The sequence below is a fragment of the Zosterops lateralis genome (genome assembly GCF_965231275.1).
Source record: "Zosterops lateralis genome assembly, chromosome: 8".
NCBI classification, from domain to species: Eukaryota; Metazoa; Chordata; class Aves; order Passeriformes; family Zosteropidae; genus Zosterops; species Zosterops lateralis.
Genome location: NC_139768.1, coordinates 33,724,105 through 33,737,068, shown reverse-complemented (window position 1 = coordinate 33,737,068; position 12,964 = coordinate 33,724,105).

Below are 12,964 nucleotides of genomic sequence, written 5' to 3'. Positions count from 1 at the left end.
GCTCTCACTGTCCCTGCAGGGCATCCTTAGGGTCTGAAGCATTAAATCCTACAGAAATTAATATTTTGCCTGAAGTGCAGAAATTCACCCAGCTCCCTCAGAGCTCTGTAATGTTAGACACTGGGGAGCTGAAAGACATCTGACTCTGCAAGCAGAGAGAGATCCAAAAAACTAGTCCCCATAAAAACTTTAAGCCTTCTTTCACATTCCTGGCATAGTTTTTCTGCTACGCATGTGGCATAGACAGCAAAATGCAAGTTTCCTTGGCATTTAAGTGTGATGACTGACATTGTTCATCGCTCCTCAGTGGCCTCCTGTGAGCCAAGGTGATGGGGATGGGTTTGCATGGAGAGTGCCGGCACCTGGTGGCACAGCTGGTACGAAAAATGCAAGGCAGGAAAGCCTGGGTGTGACCCCTCCTTCCTTCCTTCCTTCCTTCCTTCCTTCCTTCCTTCCTTCCTTCCTTCCTTCCTTCCTTCCTTTTCCTGGTTTTAGCAGGCACCCACAGCCAGTGGCTCTGCAATCCAGCTGTAGATAGGCAGGATAGCTCTGATAACTCCAGGGCTTTGGCTTCTGCAGAGTTGCTGATGGAGCTGGGGTGAAGGGCATCTTCTGCCCAGATGAGGCAAACCCAGGGCTGGCAGGATCAGGCCTGTGTAAGCTGTCAGGTTGATCATGTCATAAAAGAGCAAATAAGTCTGGCTGGCCACACACCACAGGAGTTTTGTGGGGTTTTGAGACACTTTTAATGTTTCTCCTCTCCTCTCCTCGCTTGTTATTTCAACTGGAACAGGGCATTCTGCCTCGGATTCTGTGGGCAAAGATCTTGGCAAAAATACAACCCTGACATGTAAATAATTTTGGGATGAGAGCAGAGAGAGGCTGCTGGGCAGCTGAAGACCCATACTAGTGGGATGTCACAGTGTTTGTAGGATGCTTTTGTGGCAGTCCCGGGGGTGGCAGGAGCAGAGGAGGGTCCTTTCCCTGCTGTGGGGCACAGCCTGAGCCCGGGCCGTGCTCCCTCCTGCTCTGCATGCACACGTGGGGCTCGGGACAGAGATCACCCTCCCGCTTCATCAATAATAAAGCTGGCACGGGGAGGAACAAAGCGTCTCCTCCACCCCTCACATTGCCGAGAGAGGCGGCGGAAGTGGCAGAGAGCTGTATTTCCTCCACCCTTCACTACCTGAGGGATCACATTCCCTTCCTTGCCCATTCCTCCTCCCCAGGGATAACAGAGACGCTTCTCTCCTCGCTCCCCGTGTTGCACAGGGGCGTGCACACGCGTGCGGGAGGAGGCAAAGGAGCAGCCCCAGAACGACATCAGGAGCAAGGAAAGGGCGACGTGTCTCTATAGCAACCAGGATGCTCTGGGTTTTCGGGGAATAAAGGCATCTGCTGCCGGTTTTACGCCCTCACCACAAGTTGGTGATGTGGCAGTGACCAGGTCGGACTTCAATTTTAAAAAGCCTCCGCTGGTCTTTCCTCTGTTAGCACCAGGTCAGCAGCTGCCTAGGACATTGGCATGATAAAAACCATTGTCCCACCTCACAGGATCTGCTTCAACCTTTTGGATACAAAATAGAGGTAATCAGTTGGGGGTTTTGGGTGGTAAAATCTACTTAAACTGTGGGAGACAAATTGGGGGGGGGGGTGTATGGAAATTCGAGTTAGTTTGTAGGGAAGAGAATGAATTGAGATAATCAACCTCAAATGAGGTAATCAACCTCGAATTTACCTAAAAATAAGGTAATCAACAGGTAGGAAAACATTTTGTCTAGAAAACTTTAGGTGATCTGTAAGGCACAGCGAATATTTTGGGGGTAAGCTTTGAGATGATCTGTAGGGGACAGAATGACATTTTTGCAATAATCAAGAGGTAATCAGCAGGGGTTTTTTTAGTGGTAAAATGCAGGCAATCTGTCAAGGAGAGAATGAACATTTTGGGGATAAGATAGAGGTAGTCAGAGGGTTTTTTTATGGTAAAATCTGTGCTAAGCTGTAGAGAACAAAATGAATTTTTGAGGGCTAAAAGTGAGGTGATCTCTAGGGGACTAAGTCTTCCTCACAGATTATTGCACAATATCATCTTTTCAGTTTTAAAAACATCTAACTCAATGAGCAGCAGGACTGATTCATGTCCCAAACCACTTCCACACCTTTTGAACACCAGTGGCTTCATCTGCTGGGAGCAGTGGGAAAACATGCAAAATAAATGTAGGAAGATATCAGGGAGTTGCAGACTGGTTTGGGTTGGGAAAATCCTAAAAGATCACCTAGCTCCAACCATTTTTCCCCCGCTATATTATCTAAAGCCCTTTGGGATGGTAAGAGTAAAAAGCAAATCTCCTGATCCTCGGGGGACAGGCTAACTTGAGCTTTCCTTTGGCATAATAAAGCCTTGCTATTTCTGCACCTTTTTGAGTCTCCAAAGCTTGTTTAAAAGAAAATGCCTCATGTGGATGCTGAGTGTGAGAATAGAAAACCCTAAAGGTCGCAATTTATTGCCAGAAGACTTTTAAATTCCTCCTCTTTTCCTTTTCCCAAAGGAAATTCCCTGTGGATCATAAACAATAAGTAACAATTTCCCTCACCCTCTGAAGAGGGAGCAGGTTCATGTCAGTGCCAGGGTGTGGGTGTATCACCCCGGAGCTGGGAGCAGGGTGTATGTGGGTGTGTGCATCCCAGCCATCTCAGGGGCTCCAGTTTCCCATAACCTGCACCAGGCTTTGCCAAGGACAGCACTTTCAGTGCTTTAATGAGAGCTCTAAAGAGTCCCCGGCTATGGGCTGGTATCAGGAGGGTGACAGTGTGAAAATCCTCGTTGTCTTCCAAGGGCTGAATGCCATTTTTAATCACTGATCCACCTGTCCTTGGACTTTTCCTCTTGAACCTTCCCGCATAAACCTCATAAATGAGTTTCCATCCTCTGTGCCAAGGTTGCCTTGCTTTTCCTGTGGAGTGCAGAACTGAGAACTGAAACTTTTCTAGGGTTTTTTGTTTGTTTGGTGGTTTTGGTTGTTTGTTTGGGTTTTTGCCTGTCGTTTTTATGTTTCTATGAATAATTAAACACTTCTATTCCCTCCTACTGCGAAACCTCTCTCCTTGTAACCATCAACGGGGTTTTCCACCCTCTCCGCCGCTGATGGGTCCTACGCCAAAGAAGGCTGTAAAAAAGCCAAGCTTGGAAACCCCGTGTTCTTACCGCATTTTCAGTCCTGGGTTGCAGCTGCTCCTCTCACCGCGCTCCTGCTGCCACCTGCCGACCGCCCGCCGCCCCCTCGCCTCTTCCCGAACTGGTCCTGATGCCTTAAGCTTTAGCTTTCATATTTGCAGATTCTGTGTTGCCTAGGGATGTAGTTCTGAGCCTCATATTAAGTGCCAGTAAGCTCTCTTCACAGGGTAGGTAGACAAAACAAATCCAAAACCAGAAGGATGAGACCTCACAACCTGAAGCTGTAATTGGACCATTAAACCCCAATATGCAAATAGACCAAAACTGATAAAAATGTAAGACCTCGTGACTGATCAGCCATTTGGTGTGTGGTGATTCTTAGTAGACTCTGGGTGCAGCCTTGGTTAGGCCCCTGTCCTGCCCAAAGTGGATCCTGGAGGCCTTTCAATAAATACCTACTTTATTCTCATTAGCTCTGTCCAGTCTCTGTTTCAGGTCAGCCTTGCAGGCATCAGTCCCAGTTTCACAGCTGCAGCCCTGACAGGAGCGAGGGCTGCCTTGGGGGTTTGGAGGGTTCCTCTCGCAGGGAGCTGAGCTCCCCCCATGCTTCCTGGCCCTGCAGGTTGGAGGGGGAAAGTGAGTGCTGCCAGACCCCACATCTGCTTTTTCTGTTCCTCCTTCCCCATCTCTTCTACGGATTAACCCAAAAAAGCTCCTGTTTGCTCCCTGTCTAACCCTTGTCTCCCACGGCAGTGCCTGTTCCTGTTTCAGGACCTCTGCTGAGCCCCCCTGGACCCAAGGCCATGATGCACAGCCCTGGTGCATCAGCTGTCCAGGGGACAGTGTTGCCATCGAAGAAGAAAAAGCAAATTGCCCAAAGAGGGCAGCAAGCCCGAACAGTGGCCCTGGCAACAGGACCCAGGGGCTGGGGGGGATGACAGCCAGCAAACAGTGTGAAAAGGGCTGTCCCTAAGCCAGCAGGACTTGCTGTCTGCTCAGCACCCGAGGAAGGAGTTCTGCTCTCCACAGAGAACTGATACTTGTCCACTTTCTGGACATGGCTGATTTCTCATGTTCGTTTTCCTGGCCTGTACAGCCTCAGCACATCCTATTATTTGAGCTCTCCAGAGAGACTTTCAGTGGATCTTTCCCCCACTTTCACAGCAGGTGTAATTAAAACAAGCCCTCATAATGAGGGTGGGAGCTCAGTGGGAATGGAGGTGCTGACAACTGATGTGCTTTTGACTGAGCTCCACTCACCCTTCCTTCACTGCCTCCTTCAGCCCCCACAAACATCTGCAGAGTCTTCAAATGACCCTGCACCTCATTTTCTGTTCCTTTTTCAGTTCCGCTTCTCTAGAAGTGTTGAGGGTGAAATAAAGAAGTTGGTTTATTTTTAATCATCGCAAACGCTTTCCAAACCTGCAACAGAAAAGATTCACTTTTGACATGATGAGAGCAGCTGAGCCAGGGGGTTTTCTGTTGAGAAGAAAGGCTGGGAAACCTTAAAGTAGTGACACCAGTAGAAAAAGCCTCTGATGTCCCCTATCCCAGCAAGGCCAGTCTGCTGCTCTCCCAGGTGAGCAGGAAGCCTTGTGCTTTCTGGTTCGGCTTTTGAAGCTTCTGCCATGGAGGAAAAAAGGCAAATGAGAAGAGAGGGGGGATCACGTGCAGGCTACAAGTGCATTTGTACCAGTGTCATTGGCTCTGGAGCAGCCCTGCAGGGAAAAAAATGCCATCATGTGGCTGTCAGCATCTCAGTGAGGTCAGCAGCATCCTCAGCTGGGCAAAATCCGTGTTTCCCTGCTTTCTACAGACATGAAAACTCCCCATCTGACCAACCCACTTTCCCAACACACCATTTAAGGAAGGGAGCTCTATTTAGGATAAACCAAGTATAGCTCCTTTTCTTTCTTTGCAGCCTGTATGTGAAGAGAAAACCCCAGCCAAAAGGAGCTGCTTGTGCTAAATGGCAGCAGTTACCCGCTCTGGGCCTCAGTGGGAGAGGAAATGCCTGCAAATTTGTGACTTGTCTCGTTCTCTCACCTCCAAATAGAAGAAAGTGAGAACCACTTTGTAGTGGAAAGTTCTGAGCACCCAGAAAACCTGAGGAGTGACTCAGGTGCTGAGTTATTCAACCAGAGTGCCCACTTGGTTTTACTTGGGAAGCGCCACACAGGGCCACAGGCACAGACCAAAGTGTGGTCCCTGCTGCAGGCTGTCCTCTTCTGCTCCTCACCCAGAATATCACGAATCTTAAGAGTATGGAAATAAATTCTGGCACCAGTGACTTATTAATATCTAAGCCAAACCCTTGGTGTCAAGATGTTTATGGAATGGTGGGGTTTTATCAAGATGTTCTCAGACGTTGATGAAACCTTCCAGAAACCCTAGGCTGGAAGAGGTTCCTCATGCTGAATGCTTTCATCAGTGAGGTTTATTAGTGCAGCTTATTTCCTTGCCCTAATGTGTTATTTGTATCCCAACTTTTTGTTGTCCTGCCATTTCATGGGATGCTTAAATCCACCCAGTGTGGGGGAAGGACCATCCTGTGCTCTCTTTCTGTCCCTGACACAAGTTCCCTCTCCCTCCCTTTGTGAGACCTGCAGCAAAGTGAGCCTGTAATATTATCTTTTATTGCCTTTCCTTTGCAGGGGGAGTTTAGAGTTGGATTCCCCTGATTCTCCTGATCTGGCTAGATCAGGAGCTGATCAGGTCTACTTAGGGTCAGCCTGTCCCTCGGCAGGGAGGAAGCAGGAATGTGTGGCCAGGGTGTGATGGGCAGCAGGGAAGCCCCTTCCAGCGCCAGCTCAGCAGTGCAACAGTTCCACTGTGAACACTACTCAGCCCCTGGGTGGCTTCTGACAATCCCCTAAAGTCATGCTTAACCTTGTGGCCTGTTTACAAAGGGAAGATACCATCTCTGCCTGGAGACCTTTCTAGCTTGGTGATAACCAAATCCTGCTTTACACACAATGAGGACACCAGGACCTTTGGAGCCTTGCTCATAACAGAGAAGGGTCTTTCCAAAAAAGAATCTGAAACGAAAGCACCTGAGCAGATAAAGGGCAGAGAACAAGTATCTGCCCAGAAGCCTTGGGAATTCACTGGGATGTCCACAGGGTCAGCCAAGACCTGCAGCTGGACCTCTGGAGGATCTACCTCTAGGAAATGGCACTGGTGCATCCTGGCAGCCTGGAAGGTTGGAACTTGCTTCTCCACCTCGGCTGCTCTAGTTGTGGTGGGTCTCATTTGAAAGGTGCATTGTGGAATGAGAGCTGGTGCATGACACAGGGGAGGACTCTCCTGCTATAGAACCCATGGGTTTCAGGGAGAGAGCAGGATGAGCTCCACCAAGATCACCTGCTTTGAGAGGACACTTGTAAGAGAAACCATTGCTGCAAGCAGGGAGGCTGTCACTGGAACAGCTGTTCAGAGCAATCTGGGGAAACCCAAACACTTTTACTAGAAATCACTACAAATTCCATGTTATCTTCTGATTGCCCCAGGCAGCAACAGGAAAACCAAATAAGAGCAAAACCTGTTTGCTTTCTAAGCTTCCCTGTGAAATAGGAGCAGCTCAAACCTGATAATCCTCATTTTTATGGAAAAAACAGTTTCCAAATCTCTCAGGATTAATTAAATCTCATTCGCAGATCTGCTAGCAAGGACAGAACATGGTTCTGAACCTTGTCCCACTAAAGGAGCACAGAGAGAGACCAGCTGCAGCTGAGAATGAGAATTACAACCTGAGGGGAAGCAGCTGTTGGATAAGTTTTAAAAGGCAGTTGCAGTGGCCTAGTGAGGGGAAACGGGGATTGGTTATTTTTCAGCAGGTTTGTAGTAGACGCCTGAGGTGTTTTGGGTTGGGTTTTCTTCCTGTCTTTCCACAAGTGCTGAGTGTGACCCAGTGTGTTAAGCCAGGAATGCCATTAGCTGCTCTCCACAGAATGGGCTTTTGCCTTTTTTTCCTCCTCTTTCTTCCATGGGCTCAGCCATGCTTTTGCTCTGCAGCTGACTGGGTGGCAGTGCCCAAGGTTGAATGCTAACTCCTACGCCTCTCTGCCCTTCCTTGAGGAAGGATAAGAAGGGTTTTGTTTCTCCTTTGACGTTCACCATGGCAAATGAAGCTCAGCAGAATGGTGAATTTTGCTCCAGCTATTTCCTGGCAGTAGCTGAGCTTGTGTGGGTACACGATGCTGACTTTCTTAGGGCCAGGATTAACAAACTGAGGGTGAAAATAAGCCTTTATTGATTTTTTTTTTCCTGTGAAGAGCAAGTGTAAAGACACACATGAGGTGATAATCATGGAAACTGTGACTGCCATGGAAAACCAGGCTGCCAATACTTCATTAGTCAGCACTGCCCATGGAATTCATAAAGCATCTCTATTGCCTGTGTTTGCTGTTTTGAGGAGATGCTCCAGTGTTTCCCCAGCTGCTGTTGGGAGAACAGTGGGAAGGACACAGGAAAGGAGGTTACTCCGGGGAATCCTCTTGTGAAATCCAAAGGTATTGAATCATAGATGTTTGCCCTCCTTGTGCCACAGTCCTGGTGGGTTTTTCCCCTGGAGTGAAGCTTTTCCTGGAGTGAAAAGCTTTTGCTTTATGAAACTGGAAGGTAAAGAAACCCTAGAAGAGGCTCAGGAAGTTTGCTCTGGGATGCGTGTCAGACTTAAAGCAAGCAAAGGATGAACACTATGCTGGGCAACTGGCTCCAAACGGTTAAAATCCCAGACTTAGCTGGGACAGAGGAAGAAAGAGATTGAGTCTCTGGCTGTATTTTTGTCCTTTTATGGAAGAGGCCAGAGAGCAGCTATTCAGATGCCCACGACTCTGGGTGTGGGCTGTATCCACTGGTATGATGAAGAAAGACTTTGTGGTGGGAGCCACTTGCCACTTCTCCCCTGTGGCCTTGTGACTTTGATTAATCCCAACCCGTGCCACTTTTGGCCACAGTGACTGGCTGCTGCTGCAAACTTCAGTGAAATCCAGAGCCTGGCTTAAAAGTCCTGAGCCATGAGCATGCAGCTGAGGTGAGATCACATGTGAGGAGGTGCTGCCTCATGCTTTTTGTGACCTAAAAAAAGAACTGTAGACCTTGCAATAGCACAGATCCAGTGAGCAGGAAAGCAGTCTTCGCTGCCTGACTTCTCAGGCTATTTATTAAGATATTCAACTACATGATCTTCTGTTCCTTCTCTCTTTCCTACACAATTAGCTCTTAGCTTGTCCAAAGTTTTGAGGACAGCTTACTTGGGCTTTTATTTCTGGTCCAAACTCTTCTGTTTTGTACCTTCTTCCCCAAATAATAGGCTCTATTTAGCCCCTTCCTTTTTGCTTTGGATAATGGAGGAAGAGAAAATGAGTATTTCAACAGAGAAGGAAACTGTGTGAAGAAAGTTGGGGGGGGTGGGTGTGTTTCCTCAGCCCAGTTCCTTACAGCAGCCTTTGTAGCTGTTCTCTGCCAGCTCTTATTTTTCCTGCAAAAGCTGTAATTCTTGGTGCTTTTCCTTAAAGCCACAGCTCCTGGTGTCCCGTGATTATCTAATCACTTCTGTGTGAGTCCAAATGACTCACAGCAGATGGAAAACACTGGATGGCAATAACCTCCATGGCTGAAAGAGCCCTAAGTGCAAAAAAAAAAAAAAAAAGAAAAAAAAAAAAGCTTCTAAGTGTAATCCTTGAAAACCTGCAAAGCTAAGACCGAATGAAAGTATCTCATCTCTGTATTTTGTATATATTTTGTATATACTTTTTGTTTTATATATTTGTATTGAAATATATTTTAAAATCTATTACACATTTTTGTTTGTTTTCTTCCTGGATAACATAGATGTATAGGTTCTAAATTTTTGGGGGGGTTGGGTTAAATAGGATTTAGAGGAACATATTACTTTACATTTATAAAAAGAAACCCTGCTTCAAAGGTTGTGGCAGAGATTTATCTGGCTGCAATCTTACTGCTTTTGACCCTGACAAGATGACACAATGGGAGCAGGAACAGAATTCTGCATCTTGGTGCATATCCTTTAAAACATTGATGAGCTGGTGCTGCACTGTTGATTCCCTTGTATTTAGGAGGAATCATCTGCTTTTCTGTCAACTCTGTTAATGTTCCAGACCTTGCTAGAGCTGGTCAGAAATCCTGGTTCACAAGGGCAAAGCTTTTATGGCTGCTGATGCTCTTTGTGTTGATCTGCTTGGTTTGAAGTATCAGTTGCCTTGGGATATGGTTTGCCTTGAAACAGGAGTTTAATCCTAGTAAGTAGTACCTAAAATGCTGAGGAAACCAGGAAACAAAACACAGCTTGTAACTAAAATGCACAACTTGTGACAGCTGACCCAGGAAATACTGAAATGAGAATTAGCTGCAGTGATTTGAGGTTTTATGTTATGCTTTGCTTGGAAAATCCAGTGTACTTGATGTGACCCCTTTTGATAATTAAGTTGTGGCTCAGCTGAACGTGGGAAGGAATGCAGCCTGTGACCATGCCAGCATTAATTGAGAGCTCTGCTGTGGCACGGCTGCCAAAGGGGGATGGTCCTCCATGCTTTCACCCTGTGCTGTGCCACAGGCGTCCCTGATCCAGGCAAAAAACTGCCTGGGGAGAGGAAGGGATCACTCCTAAAGCCACATCAGCCACTGGGCTCAGCAGTGAGTGGTTGTTTGTGCTGATGCCATGGACCGAGAGGCTGAAAATGTGTAGGGTCATAAAATCACAGCATGGTGTGGGCTGGATGGGACCTTGAAGGCCATTTTGTTTCAAACCTCTGCCATGGGTTGGGGACACCTTCCACTGGACTGTGTTTCTTCAAGCCCTGTCCAACCTGGCCTTGAACAGTTGCAGGGATGGGGCAGCCCCAGTTTCTCTGGGCAACATGTGCCAGCGCATGCCCACCCGCACAGGAAAGAAATTCTTTCTCACATCTCACCTAAAACTATTCTCTTTCACTTTGAAGCTACTGTAGTCTTGCTCTTACAGCCCAGCTGGCCCATCATGTGCTGCTCTCTGCACCCTCAGGCCCCTGATCCAGTCCAGAACCATCTGTTTCTGTGGGTCAGGGTTGTGTTTTTTGGTTGTTTCTCTTTTTGTGTGTGTGCCAGGAGGAGTGGACAGATCCCGTGTGCCCTGGCTGCTGCCGGTGTTGCTGAGCTGCAGCTCTGCCCTTGGATGCAGTCCCTGCAGCACTGCCATCCCATTTGGAACATGCTCTGGTGCTTTCTGCTCTGGGAAGAATGTCAGAGCAGGAGCTATTTCTCTGCAGCCTGTTAGTGGTGAGGAAGGATGGGTGTGTGTGGGTGTCTGTCCGCACTCCAGTGGGACCCACAAGCCAAACCATTTGGTGAATCACAGCACGGCTGCTCTTGGGCTGGAATAAACTTCAAACGTGTTCAGGGCTCTGCACGAGGCTGTCAGGCTGTAATTTGTGGCTGGCTTTGCTTCTCCTCCTCCTCCTGCTGCAGTCTGAGTGGAAATGCAAACGAGCCTGAAAGCCAGGCTGCTGCGGAAAATGCCTCTTTTTATTTATTTCACTTGTTTTAGGTTTTTTTCTTTTGCAAATAGAACACTTCTTCTGCAGAGCTGGCTGCAAAACCAGAGCCTGCAGGGGCCTCTGGCTGGCCTCCCGGGGTTGCCAAACAGAGATTCCTCACGTGCCCCGCTTATGAAAAGGCTGGAATTGGGTGCCAGAAGGGCAAGGTGACGTGGAAGGAATTTGTGTGCTGTAGGCAGGACAAAACTGAACATCAAAACTAGCCGGGCTCTGGTGCTGGCCCAGTCCAACTGGTTGGTAGGGAAGGCAGCTGGAAAGTGAGTCATGTGCTTAGCTTCAGGAAAGTCTCTCACTTGGCTGCAGCTTTCTGAGCTCTTCCTACTCACTTTCTCCATGCAGAGCATATGTCTCCCAGAAAATGGGGCTAAAAACCAAGTTTAGGCTGGGGAGGGCCTCCTTCTCCCTCAGCCACAGCCAAGTGACTCAGCTGCATGTCACAAGCCATGATCCTTCCTGAGAAGCCTCATCTGGTACCTTATCTGTGAGGTTTACCTTCGGGAAAAACTGCAAATCTCAGCAGAAGCTCAGCAAAAGCAGAAGGTGGTAGGCAGACAGTGGCTGGTGGCTGCACCTCGCATCTGTGAGCTGGGCTGGTCCCAAGAGGCTGAGATATCCTTTGGAGTTTCCCACTCTTCCAAACACCCACAGCAGACAGCTGGTGCTTGAACTCTTGATGCTGCTTTATTTTGTTTAATTCCATTTTTAAGTGAGGAAACTAGCAGACAGTATGGCTAGACCAGGAGAGTTAAGCAATGGACACAATTTGTTATAGTCAAATGTTATATGCTGTGTGCTTGAGAGAGAGAAAAAGAGGTCCCAAATCAATGGGAATGGGCAAAGTTCCAGGAAAACCTGGGCTAGCCTGAAACGATAACAGATTGGGGGTAGAACCTGCTAGCTACAAGTTACTTCTTCCTTCCCCCTGTCCTTCAGCTCTCAGAAGAAAAAACACCCTGCCTGCTGAAATAGCTATCCTGTTCCAGACAGTCTTACTTAACCTCCTTTTAAATATTCTTCACAAAGCTCCGTTTTTTGGTGTTTTCCTGTGTTAGTTGCTGGCTGCTGGTTGGAAAGTTGAGGTGCCTCGTCAACACTTTGAGATAAGGACAGCACACTGTGCCCTGCCCAGGCAAGGTGGTTTTAGAGCTGGAGTAAAGGTTGCTTGTTTTGTCTGGCCAAAATTGGGGGTGGCTTTCTACCTCCTTGATTCAGTCTGGGTGCACCTGGCTCCAGTTTGGGGATTACCTAAGAACCCTGGCTCCCGATGGTGCTGATAGCAGAGACTCTGGAGGCTCCCAATGGAGCTGTGCTCACCTGCGGAAGGGCAAAGGCCCTCTGTAAGCATCAAGTTATCCTGATGTGGTTTGTGAAGAAAATCACAGTAACTGGGGCTTCATAGCCAGGCTTTTAAAAGGTCCTTATAAGAAAAGGAGAAATGTGTGATACGCTGTTTGGTATAGCCTGGCAAAGTGAAACAGAACAGATCTGCTTCCTCCTAACCTTTGTGCTGCAAGTAGACCTTAAATGTTATCAACAAGTCTGGTCCTTGAAAAATGAACATGTAGGTAAGGACCTAACATGATAAAAACATGTGTGCCCTCAGATGAAGGGCAGCACCTGGAAGGTCTCCATGAACTGGGCAGGATAAGCCTGGCAGAGGCCAAGCTCTTTAGATGGAATAAGTTTGTGTTACGCTGAGGCATAGGGAATGCCCAATTTCCCAGGCTGTGGGAAGCATTAACAAGGGCCCTTCTTGCAGCTTGACTGTGGGTTTAGAAGAGGAGGGGAGCTGATCTGGCTGCTCTGCCCCGTCCTGGGGAGCCCATGAGGGATTTGCTCTGTCCCTCAGCTGAGCTGGTTCAGTTTGTTGATCCAGTAAGGAAAACATTGGGGTTTTGGGTGGGGGGGTGTTTGTTTGGTTTTGGTTGGTTGGTGTTTTTTGTTGGTTTTATTGTTTGTTTTGTTTTCCCTCTGGGTTAGTTAGTTTTTCCAGTTAGCTGAATCAGTGTAAGTGGCAAGGCAGAAGCAAGAGGGTAAGAGACAGCAAGTGAATTCAGGCTGCTGTTCTTAATTATACTTTGAATTGCTGTTCATTTGGACCACAGGGATACCTGGCTGCCCTGTGACAACGGGGAGCCTTCCCTGCACGTCAAGGAAAAACCAGCATTCCCATTGCCTGGCGAGCAGGATGGGGAGCTCTGTGGTGGCACATTCCCAATGTCATGTCTGCAGA